The 13,161-nt window shown below is 38.6% G+C and overlaps 1 pseudogene; it reads right to left on the bottom strand.

The window, feature by feature from the left end:
- Nucleotides 1–791: 791 nt before the first annotated feature.
- Nucleotides 792–1,719, bottom strand: LOC105744271 (olfactory receptor 2G2-like; annotated as a pseudogene).
- Between the last annotated feature and the right edge of the window lie 11,442 nt (nucleotides 1,720–13,161).

The raw sequence follows: 13,161 nt of genomic DNA, 5'->3' as shown, positions 1-13,161 counted from the left end.
GAGTGTGCAGCAAATGGACACAGAGAGCAGACAGCAAGCAAGGCACAAGGGGGGATAAATAAAAAATAAAAAAATACAGACACAAAAGAATGCACAGAGAATGGACACAGAGAGCAGATGGCAAGCAAGCCACAGGGGGAGGATAAAAAAAAAAAAACAGTGAGGGAAGAAATACAAAAATCAGAAACTTATAATACAGCACTAGGTGTGGGGTGCAGCTCTAGAGGTGAACTCAGAGAGTAACGGCTTACAAATGGGACTTAAGGGGCTTAGGAATCCATAGTTAGAGTTGATAAAAGAATATCACTGAAGTTTAGTGTTTTCTCTTTCTGTTCTGAGCAACTGGCCAAAATATTTTGATTTTTGTGAAAGAAAAATGATAAAAACTTTATAATAATTCAATAATAATTTATAAGCCATCAAAAATATAGCTGTGACTATTAAATAGAATAAACTTTATAAAAACAAGCTTTAAAAACAGTAAAACCCTTTGAACAGTGATCTGTTTTAATTGGGTCTATTCCATTTCAGGTGCTAGTATACAGCCTAGTTGAGAAATAATGTAATGGTAGTGGTGCAAATTGGCCAAATCCCACAGCTCCTCTGTGGTGAAATGGGCACTCAAACTCAGATTGTTCAGACTCTAAAATTCAAGCTCTAATTTATTCTCTTCTACTGAATCCCATTGACAGGGTCATGGACATAACCAAATTAGTTATTTAGTCACACTTCATTAAATGATTCACCCTTAGTAAGTCTCTCCTAAATGTTTCTTGATAATCATGTCCCATTCAGTTATAGAGTTTCCCCCAATTTTTTTCCAGTGCTGCCTTTACTTCCTTGTTCCTCAGAATATAAATGAGTGGGTTAAGCATGGGGATCACCACAATGTAGAAGAGGGAAACAAACTTGCCCTGGTCCTTGGATCTACTCTTGGCTGGCTGCAGATACATGAAAATGATAGTTCCATAGAAGATGGTGACCACCATCAGGTGGGAAGAGCAGGTCCCAAATGCTTTATGTCTTCTAGTGACTGACTTGATCTTCAAAACTGCTTGAGCAATGTACCCATAGGAGATTAGGGTGAGTGACAAAGACACCACCAGGAATAATACACTAGCCACAAAGAGCTCAGCTTGGTTGAGTGTGGTGTCCACATATGCCAACCTGATGAGCACAGGGACCTCACAGAAGAAATGATCCACCTGGCGATGACCACAGAAAGGCAGGTGAAGGGTGAGTGTGGACTGAATCAATGTGGTGGCCACCCCACTGAGCCATGCCATAGAGGCCGAGACATGGCAGAGCCGAGGATGCATGAAAAAGTATAATGTAAAGGATGACAAGCAGCAATATAGCAGTCATTGGACATCACAGCCAGGATATCCTCAGTATAGACCAGGGCAAGGGAGACATAGAGTTGAATCACACAGTCTACACATGTGATGGACTTACCTGAACACTAGGGGTTGATTAGAAGCTGAGGAATGATACTGCTTGTGAAGCGGAGGTCCAGGAAGGAGAAATGGGAGAGGAAAAAGTACATAGGAGTGTGGAGTTTAGAGTCCAAGTTGGACAACAAGATGATAACAGTGTTGCCTAGAAAGGTCATGAGGTAAAGGTCAAGATGATTCCAAAGAGAACCAGCTCTAACTGAGGCTTGTCTGAAAAACCTATCAGAATGAATCCAGAGGAGGCACTCTCATTGGTCTACTGCATTACTCTTGCTTTTATCTTTCACTTCTGAAAGATGAAATCATAGCATGTATTAACCTCAGTGATTTTATGACAAATCCATGGCAATTAAGATTTAGTGCTGGCTTAAAATATGAGTGGTTATAATCCTATTATCAAATTTCGGTAAGTAAGTAAAGCAAAATTTCTTGAAAGGTATAGAAAGATCTTTCCTAAATTATAATTAAAATAATTTAAGGTTTTGTAATATATTACAAAACCTAGCATTCAGTATGCTTTTAAGATTATTCACAGTTTTAGAATTTTATTAAAGAAAGGAACTTTTAAACCTCCTTTAAAAGAAAGAAAAAGAACATTCCTGGAATAAAATATAGTGGTTTCAATTTTATTTAGCTTACATGTAATCTCCATACATTTATTGAATACCAATTAAATAAATTAATATTGTATTTATTAAATCTTTAAGATGATGAAAGTTCTAAATTCATGTTTAATGAATAAAGTTAAAAAAGGAAATGTAGATCTACCCCTCTCTTCAATGAATAAAGTAAACTTAATAGGTAAAGAAAGATTTTGTGCTGGGAAATCAAACCTTGGAAATACATGAAGAAAAAGGTCAAACTAGAAAATACTGGTGTGTGATTTCTTTGATTATCCCATGAACACAGTCTATTGGCCATAGGTTTTCCAACTACTTTGAGACAAAAGAAAAGGTCATAGTTATTATAAAGTTTGAATGTACAAAGTTTAAGTGTTCCTATTTGGAATGATGGAAAGGTTTTGGTAATGGATGATGCTGATGGTAGCATAACACTGTGAATGCAACTAACACCACTGAAATACATATCTGATGGTGATTAAAAGGGGAAATGCTAGAATGTATATCTGGTAACAGAAAAAAATTTTAAAAATCCATGGACCTATACTACACAGTGACTGCTATGTTAAGCAATGGGCTCTAGTTAATAGTAAAATTTTAAAAATATCCTGTTATCAATTGTAAAAAAATTCCACACCAATGCAAGGCATTGGTTGCAGAGTGGTGTATAGGAACCCTGTATTTTGTGTGTGGTTGTTCTGTAAACTCACAAATTCTCTAATAAACAAGATTTAAAACACAAATAAATAAATTTGGGGGGACATTATTGTATGTATTGACTAAATCAAATAACGGGATATGGTAATTAAAGGTAAGTTTGAGTCAATCTTTCAAAGACCTTAAATGTCAGTAAACCTTACTTGTATATTATTCATTAAGTAAAAGAGAAGTAAAGTCTTTATAAGAGGATGTGGTTTTGTTTGAATTTTCTTTTTAAATATGTGTCTAAACAGTGTAGTAAAATTTAAAACAGAAACCACTTCAATCCAGAAAAGATGCTGAAAAAATAAATGGATAGACAACCAGCAAGATGACAGGAAAGTAAGGAGCCTAGAGTCAGCTCATGCAACAGGACAGTTAGTAATCACCCAGAGCTTTCTGAAGTTCTAGTTTTGGAGCTCCAGGGGACCAGAAAAGCATCCTCCAATATCCTTGAAAGAATGGAAAGAGGAGACTACCTATCTGCAGAGAAGATTCGTGAGTAGAATACTCCATGTCCTGGAGGTGACAATCTTCCACTGACAGTACAAGCCACCTTAGGAGCTAATCTGTGGCTAGAATTGGAAGCTCCACTTCCCAAAAACAGGGGAGGAAGAGACAGTTGGGTACCAACTTCAGCTACTGATTAGTAAATTTAGCAGGCTAAAGTATAACCCTAAGAACAGGAAAAGTTGGAACATGTCCAAGTCAGAAAGAGGCCAGACTCCATCCCTGCCATGAGGGGAAGCAGAGTGCACTGAAAATCATAGTGCTGGCAAGGAAAGTCTTTCCATCCAGATCAGATTGCAGCACTAGCCTAAGCCCCAGCCCCACCTCCAGCAGGGAGGGAGCTGGGGGCACCTGTGCCAGCCTCTCCTGTTAACTGCAGGTATATTTGGCTGGACAGAGTTGGAAATCTACCTTCCACCTGGGCAACTGTGGTGATTTTAGACCCACACAGCATAGGTTGCTGCCCACACCTAAAGCTCCATCCACACCTCAGGCAGGGGAGAAAGGGGCATGAAGCTTCATCAGTCTCTTATGCAACTATAGTCTAGGCCTGCATGACTTGGTTTACAACACACAGCTGTGGTTCTGTTGCTACCCCTGACAAAGGAGAAAGTTGGGAGAAGCTTCATTGGTCCCTGGGGCAATGAGGGAAGAATGAGCTTCTACAGCTTAACAGCACCAACTATATTCTTGGCACCTACTACACAACAAGCAAGGGAGAAAGGGCAAGAAACCCTAAACTAAAGAGAGAAACTGCACCCAGAATAAATGCATTTATTAAGCCAGATTTGAAGACACCAACAAAAAATTATAATTCACACCAATAAACAGGAAAATATGGCTCAGTTAGAGGATCAAGATAAGCTTCCAGATGACATAAAGTAGTTCAGACAACTAATCATAGATGTTCAAACAAATCTCCTTAATAAATTCAATGAGATGGCTAAAGAGATTAAGGATATTAAGAAGATATTGAATGAGCACAAAGAAAAATTTGAAAGCTTACATAGAAAAATAGCAGATCTTATGGGAATAAATGAAATTAAAAATACACTAGAATCATATAATAGCAGATTTGATGAGGCAGAATAAAGGATTGTTGAGCTTGAAGAAATGGCCTCTGAAAGTGAACATACAAAAGAACAGGTAAAGAAAAGAATGGAAAAAAATAGAACAAGTTCTCAGGAAACTAAACAACAATGAGACATGAAACCTTCCATATCATGGGTGTCCCATAAGGAAAAGAGAAGGGAAAAGGGGAAGAAGGATATTTGAAGAAATAGTGGTAGAAAATATCCCAAACCTATTGAAGGACATAGGTATCCATGTCCAAGAAGCACAATGTACTTCCATCTGAATAAATCTGAATAGACCAACTCTGAGACACATACTAATCAGAATTTTAAATACCAAAGACAAAGAAGGGCTTCTCAGAACAGCAAGAGAAAAGCAATGCATAACATAAGGGATACTCAGTAAGTTTAAATGCTGATTTCTCAACAGAAACCATGGAGGTAAGAAGGCACTGGCCTGATTTATTAAAGATACAGCAAGAGAAAAACTTCCAGCCAAGAATCTAATATCCAGCATTACTGTTTTTCAAAAATGAGGACTAGTTTAGAATATTCACAAATAAACAGAAATTGAAGAGTTTGTAAACAAGAGACCAGCTTTGCAAGAAATACTACAGGGTGTGTGATAGCCTGAAAAGAAAAGGCAGGACAGAGAGACTTGGAAGAGAGTCAAAAATGAAGATTATGTCAGTAAATGTAATTAAAAGTGTCAAGAGAGTGATAAAAATAATATATGACAGAAAAACCCCGAATATTTAGGAATAAACTTAACCAAAGATGTAAAGCAACTCATTGGTTAAAAAAATAAAAACAAAACAAAATAATTAGAAGAACATTCCAATGTCACAGATTAGAAGACTTAATATCATTAAGATGTCAATTTTTTAAATAGAAAACATGTTCTACTCAAATTGATATACAGATTCAATGGAATCATGACAAAAATTCCACCATCACTTTTTAAATAAATGGAAAACATAATTATCAAATTTATTTGGAAGGTTAAGGGGTCCTGAATAGCCAGAGACATTTTAAAAAGGACAAACAAAGTTGGAGGACTCTCACTTCTGGATTTTAAATCACATTACCTAGCTACAGTGGTAAAAACAGCATGGTACTGGCATAAAGACAGACACACAGACCAAAGGAACAGAATTGATGATTCAGAAACAGATGTTCACATCTAGGGTCAAATGATTTTTTTTTTTTTAATTGGCCACAAGGCCTTTTTTTTTTTAATTGACTTTGTAATAATATTACATTAAAAATATATATGTGAGGTCCCATTCAACCCCACCCCCCCACCCCCCCTCTCCCCCCCCCAACAACACTCATTCCCATCATCATGACACATCCATTGGATTTGGTAAGTACATCTTTGGGCACCTCTGCACCTCATAGACAATGGTTCACATCATGGCCCATACTCTCCTCCATTCCATCCAGTGGGCCCTGTGAGGATTTACAATGTCCGGTGATTACCTCTGAAGCACCATCATGGGCAGCTCCATGTCCCAAAGATGCCTCCACCTCTCATCTCTTCCTGCCTTTCCCCATACCCATCGTCCACCATGTCCACTTTTCCCAATCCAATGCCACCTCTTCTATGTGGACATTGGATTGGTTGTGTCCATTGCACCTCTATGTCAAGAGGAGGCTCAGATTCCACATGGATGCTGGATGCAATCCTCCCATTTTCAGTTGTAATCACTCTAGGCTCCATGGTGTGGTGATTGTCCTTCTTCAACTCCATCTTAGCTGAGTGTGGTAAGTCCAATAGATCAGATTGTAGGTGCTGGAGTCTGTTGAGGCTCAGGACCTGGCTATCACATTGTCAGTCCAGAGATTCAAATCCCCTAAATATATCTTAAACCCCAACATTAACTGCACCTCCAGCACATTAGCATGAAAGTCTTATGAAGGGAGATCCCATTTGAGTCCAGATTCATCACACATAAACACCATTTCCAAAGAGGGGCCATCTGCCCTGGTAGTTAACCCCATCAGCCATGACCATAACTCCCATGGGTCTCTTTAGCCCTCAAAGGAACCAATATCTGGGGGTTGTATCTGCTTTATCTGTCTCTCTGACTCTGCTCAGTTGTGCATGAGGGCAATCCTTCTGCCAGCCTCCAGACTCTTTTTTTAGAAACTCGTAGCCATATAAACTCATTTCTCCTTTCCATTTCCCCCTTACTTTAGGTCAAACAGCATTTTAAAGTCATGGTATTTTATGTAGACATGGATATTCTGCTGATCTGCATTGAACCTTCCATATAAGGTCATTTTCCAGTTGCATCATCAGTTGGTAGTTGATAGTGGTCCCTCGTTGCCAGGGAGGCTCATCCCCGGGTGTCCTGTCCCACGCTGGGGGGAAGGCATTGCATTTACATGCTGAGTTTGGCTTCGAGACTGGCCACATTTGAGTAACATGAAGGCTGACAGGAGGAAATTCCCAGGCACAATGTTGCTCTAGGCCTTGTTCTTATTTTAGGTTTATCAGCTCACAAGCATAGTCATTAGCATCAGGGGCTCACTGTTGAACCCTCACTCCCTCCCGGTCCCCGCCACTGTACCTGGGAGACTGTCGCTGCTCCCCTAGGGACCACGACAGAGCACCACTGGCCAGGAACCCAGTACCCCCCCTACTGTGGTTTTTAATTGTTGCCACTATGAGTATATCCAAACATTACCATGCACCCTGGACATATGTTCTGTACAGCTCCCTGTCAGCCATATATCACCTGTCATTGGTATCCCATACCAGTATCCCTCCATTGCCATTGTTGAAACACTCTGTGATCCAGAACTCCCCGAAATTTGAAGCCCAATATAATGTCATGGTCCCTTACTAGGGAATGGCATATAGCGATGGGTTTAAAGGATAGATAAAGAACTTGGATAAAGTTAGATAAAGAGCTTAGATAAAGAATGTTGACTTGAAAAAAGTCCACATCCTATCTTTTTCTTTTTTTTTTTTTCCCCCCCTAATTATTCAGCTTTTCTTCACAGGAGTCCTAGACCACAGCAATGTATATATATAATATACAGCACTCCCACACATCCACCAGAAAACCTTTTCCCTTCCACAGTGATACTCTTACGCCCTATTCATATCATATTTACTTAAAGTGATGTACAGAGTCTGAGACATTAGCTTTCTAACAAGGTGACATCTGTGCTTACATTATGGTGCATACTTTAGGATACACAGTTCTTTACATTTTTAGTTATCCTATGTTTTACATTATGGTTTACATTATCAGTCTTTCATCTCCTATATGTTATGGTGTAATATTGCATGTTTTATATCCATCATTGTGTACTCTCAAGAAACTCCTCTCTTACCCCCCATTTACTTTGGTTCCACACATTTAACGTCCATTTTCCCTTCCACCTTGGTGCCCACAGTGACAGCCAACCTCCGTTTCCTGAGGAGCCACTTCCAGAGATAGATGGAATAGTGTTCAGGGCCTAACTTGCTCAACTGCCCCAATGCCCTGGGAGCCACCCTTTCTCTCGAGGGATACAGTTCCCTCTATTTGATGGCATTAGTCCTCCCCAGGATGTGGGTCCACCCCCACTCTCACTACTTGGGTTTCTACCCCATGGTGTCACCCACTCTGGCAGAATGAGCATTTAGACATTCCCCAGGAGCCCGTCCTGCATTGGACCCTCCCCTCCGAGCATTCTAAACAGGTAACCCTCTTTATTATATTTTGATATGATTTTCTTGGCATTTTACTCTCCACCAACACCTGACCCTCTCCTGTGTTCGTATGCTACCCCTCCCTCCCCCCGCTTTTGGGCAACGTTACCCATCCGTCCCTCCCCAGCCACCCTCAAACCCGCAAAGCCCCAACCAAAGGCACCCCCTTGCCCCCCTTTTATCTCTTCTTTGTGTTCATACTTACCACCATCTCGTCTTAAATTCCACCCCTGCAGACATCGGCTCATATCCTTCCTCCACCCTCCGATTTCCTGTAAGCCTATCGTTCAGTCTCTTGCTATCTAGGGCAGCTTGTTTATTTCATATCATTGAGGTCATGTAGTATTTGTCCTTCAATGTCTGGGTTGCTTCACTCAACATAAGGTTCTCAAGATTCATCCATGTTATCACATGTGTTTGTAGTGTGTTTGTTCTTACAGCCGAGTATTATTCCATTGTGTGTATATACCACATTTTTTTGATCCACTCATCTGTTGATGGGCATTTGGGTTGATTCCAACTTTTGGCAATAGTGAACAATGCTGCTATGAACATTGGTGTACATATATCGGTTTGTGTCCTTGTTTTCAGTTCTGCTGGGTATATACCCAGCAGTGGTATTGCTGGGTCATATGGCAAATCTATGGCTAGTTTTTTGAGAAACCGCCGTACTGTCCTCCAGAATGGTTGGATCCTTCTGCATTCCCACCAGCAGTGGATGAGTGTTCCCCTTCCTTCACATCCTCTCCAGCACTTGTATTCTTCTGTTTTTTTCATAGCTGCCAATCTTATGGGTGTAAGATGGTATCTCATTGTAGTTTTGATTTGCATTTCCCTGATAGCTAGAGATTTGGAACATTTTTTCATGTGCTTTCTTGCCATTTGTATTTCTTCTTTGGAGAAGTGTCTGTCCAAGTCTTTTTCCCATCTTTTAAATGGGTTGTTTATCTTTTTATTTTCAAGATATAGGAGTTCTTTATATATGCAAGTTATAAGTTTCTTATCAGATATATGATTGCCAAATATTTTCTCCCACTGTGTGGGCTCCCTTTTTACTTTCTTGACAAACTCCTTTGAGGTGCAGAAGGCTTTAATTTTGAGGAAGTCCCATTTATCTATTAGTTCTTTTGCTGCTCGTGCTTTTGGTGAGATATTCATAAATCCATTTCCTATTACAAGGTCCTGTAGATGTTTCCCTACACTGCTTTCTAAGGTTTATATGGTCTTGGCTCTTATATTTAGGTCTTTGATCCATCTTGAGTTGATCTTTGTATAAGGTGTGAGATGGTAATCCTCTTTCATTCTTCTACATATGGCTATCCAGTTCTCCAGACACCATTTGTTGAATAGGCCACTCTCTCCCAGTTGAGAGGGTTTGGTGGCTTTATCGAATATTATGTGGTTGTATATGTGAGATTCTATATCAGAGCTTTCAATTCGATTCCATTGGTCTATGTGTCTCTCCTTATGCCAATACCATGCTGTTTTCACCACCGTAGCTTTATAGTATGTTTTGAAGTCAGGTAGTGTGATTCCTCCAATTTCATTTTTCTTTTTCAGTATGTCTTTGGCTATTCGGGGTCTCTTTCCTTTCCAAATATATTTCATAGTTAGTTTTTCTAGTTCCTTAAAGAAGGCTGCGTTGATTTTTATTGGGATTGCATTGAATGTGTAGATCAGTTTTGGTAGGATAGACATCTTAAGAATGTTCAGTCTTCCTATCCATGAACAAGGAATAGTCTTCCATTTATTTAGGTCCTCTTTGATTTCCTTGAACAATCTTGTATAGTTCTCGGTATATAAGTTCTTTACCTCTTTAGTTAAATTTATTCCTAAGTATTTGATTTTTTTATTTACTATTGTGAATGGTATTTGTTTCTTGATTTCCTCCTGATCTTGCTCGTTGTTAGTGTACAGAAATGCTACTGATTTTTGCGCATTGATCTTATAACCTGCGACTTTACTAAACTCATTTATGAGTTCTAGAATCTTCGTTGTAGATCTCTCAGGGTTTTCTATGTATAGGATCATGTCATCTGCAAATAATGAAATTTTGACTTCTTCCTTTCCAATTTGAATGCCTTTTATTTCTGGGTCTTGCCTCAGTGCTCGAGCAAGTACTTCTAAGACAATGTTAAATAGGAGCGGAGACAGTGGGCATCCTTGTCTTGTTCCTGAGTTTAGAGGGAAGGAATCTAGGATTTCTCCATTGTAAACCATATTGGCTTTAGGTTTTTCATATATACTCTTTATCATGTTCAAAAAATTCCCTTGTATTCCAATCTTTTGGAGTGTTTTTATCAAGAAAGGGTGCTGTATTTTGTCAAATGCTTTTTCTGCATCAATAGATATAATCATGTGATTTTTTCCCTTCAATCTGTTTATATGGTGTATTACATTGATTGATTTTCTTATGTTGAACCCTCCTTGCATACCTGGGATGAATCCCACTTGGTCGTGGTGTATAATACGTTTAATGTGTTGTTGAATACGATTAGCAAGTATTTTGTTAAGTATTTTTGCGTCTAGGTTCATTAGAGAAATTGGTCTGTAATTTTCCTTTCTTGTGATGTCTTTGTTTGGCTTTGGTACTAGGGTAGTGTTGGCATCATAGAAGGAGTTGGGTAATGTTCTTTCTGTTTCGATGTTTTGGAATAGTTTCAGCAGGATTGGTGTCAGTTCTTTCCGGAATGTTTTGTAGAATTCACCTGTGAAGCCATCTGGCCCTGGGCTCTTATTAGTTGGGAGATTTTTAATAACTGATTCTATCTCTCTGCTTGTGATTGGTTTGTTAAGATCATCAATTTCTTCTTTTGTCAATATGGGCTGCTTATGTGTTTCTAGGAATTTGTCCATTTTCTAGATTGTCATTTTTGTTGGAATATAGTTTTTCAAAATATCCTCTTATGATAGTCTTTATTTCTGTGGGGTCAGTGGTGATATCGCCTTTCTCATTTCTTATTTTGTGTATTTGCATCTTCTCTCTTTTTTTCTTTGTTAGTGTTGCTAAAGGTTTGTCAATTTTGTTAATCTTCTCAAAAAACCAGCTCTTGGTCTTGTTTATCTGTTCAAGTGCTTTCTTATTTTCTGTTTCATTTAGTTCTGCTCTTATCTTTGTTATTTCCTTCCTTCTTCTTCCTGTTGGGTTACTTTGTTGTTGTTTTTATAATTCCTTCAAATGTGCAGTTAGTTCTTCAATTTTTGCTCTTTCTTCTTTTTTGATATATGAATTTATGGCTATAAACTTCCCTCTCAGTACTGCTTTTGCTGCATCCCATAAATTTTGGTATGTTGTGTTATCATTATCATTTGTTTCAAGGTAGTCATTGATTTCTTTTGAGATTTCCTCTTTGACCAACTGTTTTTCTAAGAGTGTGCTGTTTAATTTCCAAATCGTGGTGTGAAATCTGGGCTTCTGTCCCTTGCAAATCTCCAGCTTGACTCCACTGTGGTCAGAGATAATGTTTTGTATGATTTCAATCTTTCTGAATTCGTTCAGCCTTTCTTTGTGGCCTAGCATATGATCTATCTTGGAGAATGATCCATGTGCGCTTGAGAAAAAGGTATATCCTGCTGTGTTTGGGTGTAGCGATCTATATATGTCTATTAGGTCGAGCTCCTCTAATATACTATTCAGATGTTTTGTTTTTTTGGTGATTCTCTTTTGAGATGTTCTGTCCAGAGTTGATAGTGGTGTATTAAAATCCCCCACTATAATTGTAGATGTATCTATTCTTTCACTTAGTTTTTCCAGCATTTGCCTGACATATTTAGAGGCACCCTTGTTAGGGGCATAGATATTTATGATTGTTCGATCTTCTTGACAGATTTTCCCTTTCACTAAAATGTAGTATCCTTCTTTGTCTCTCACAATTTTTTCACATTTAAAGTCTATTTTGTCTGGTATTAATATAGGTACTCCTGCCTTTTTTTGGTTATTGTTAGCTTGTATGATTGTTTTCCAGCCATTCACTTTCAATCTCCATGCGTCTCTGGGTCTAAGATGTGTCTCTTGTAGACAGCATATGGATGGGTCATATTTCCTTATCCAATGTCCCAGTCTGAATCTTTTGATAGGTGAGTTTAATCCGTTGACATTCAGTGTTATTACTATCAAGGAATTATTTGTGTTAGCCATATTTTGATTGGATTTGTGTTTGTCATATTTTGTTTGTATATTTTTTTTTGTCTTTTTTTTTGTTGTTGTTGGTCTTATACTCTCCTCCAACTTTGCCTTTCCTGTTTTTTCCTTTCTTCCTGCAGAACTCCCTTTAGAATTTCTTGAAGGGGAGGTTTCTTGTTGGTATACTCTTTCAGTTTCTGTTTGTCTGCGAATATTTTGAACTCTCCATCATGTTTAAATGCTAGTTTAGCTGGATAGAGTATTCTTGGTTGGAGATTTTTTTCCGTTAGTACCTTGACTATATCATACCACTGTCTTCTTGCCTCCATGGTTTCAGAAGAGAAATCAGCACTTAATCTAATTGAGCTTCCCTTGTATGTCATGGTTTTCTTTTCTCTTGCTGTTTTTAGGATTTTCTCTTTGTCTTGAGCATTGGATAATTTGACAAGTATATGTCTTGGGGTGGGCCTGTTGGGGTTTATGACTTGTGGAGTGCGCTGTGCGTCTTGGATATGTACATCTGTCTCTTTCAGTAGATTTGGGAAGTTTTCAGCCATTATTTCCTGCAACACTCTTTCTGACCCCTTTCCCTTCTCTTCACCTTCTGGAATGCCTATAATACGTATGTTTGAGCGTTTTGCATTGTCATTCAGGTCCCTAAATCCTAATTGGATTTTTTCTATCTTCTTATTAACCCCTTCCACTATCTGTTTGATTTCTGATGTACTGTCTTCCACATCACTAATTCTCTGCTCTGTCTCTTCTAGTCTGCTGATATTTGCTGCAAGTGTATTTTTGATTTCTTGAACTGTGGTGTTCATTCCCATCATATCTGTTATGTTTTTGCGTATGTCTGCAATTTCCCCTCCAAGTGATGTCTTCATGTTGTTAACCTCTTTCATTACTGCATCAAATTTGTCGGTGATAAATGTTCTGAGATCTTTCATTGCTTGTGCCAAGTTTTGCTCCCCTT

This window comes from Dasypus novemcinctus, chromosome 26 (genome assembly GCF_030445035.2).
Source record: "Dasypus novemcinctus isolate mDasNov1 chromosome 26, mDasNov1.1.hap2, whole genome shotgun sequence".
NCBI classification, from domain to species: domain Eukaryota; kingdom Metazoa; phylum Chordata; class Mammalia; order Cingulata; family Dasypodidae; genus Dasypus; species Dasypus novemcinctus.
The sequence above is the reverse complement of the archived record's forward strand: the minus strand, read 5'-3'. Positions and strand labels throughout refer to the sequence as shown.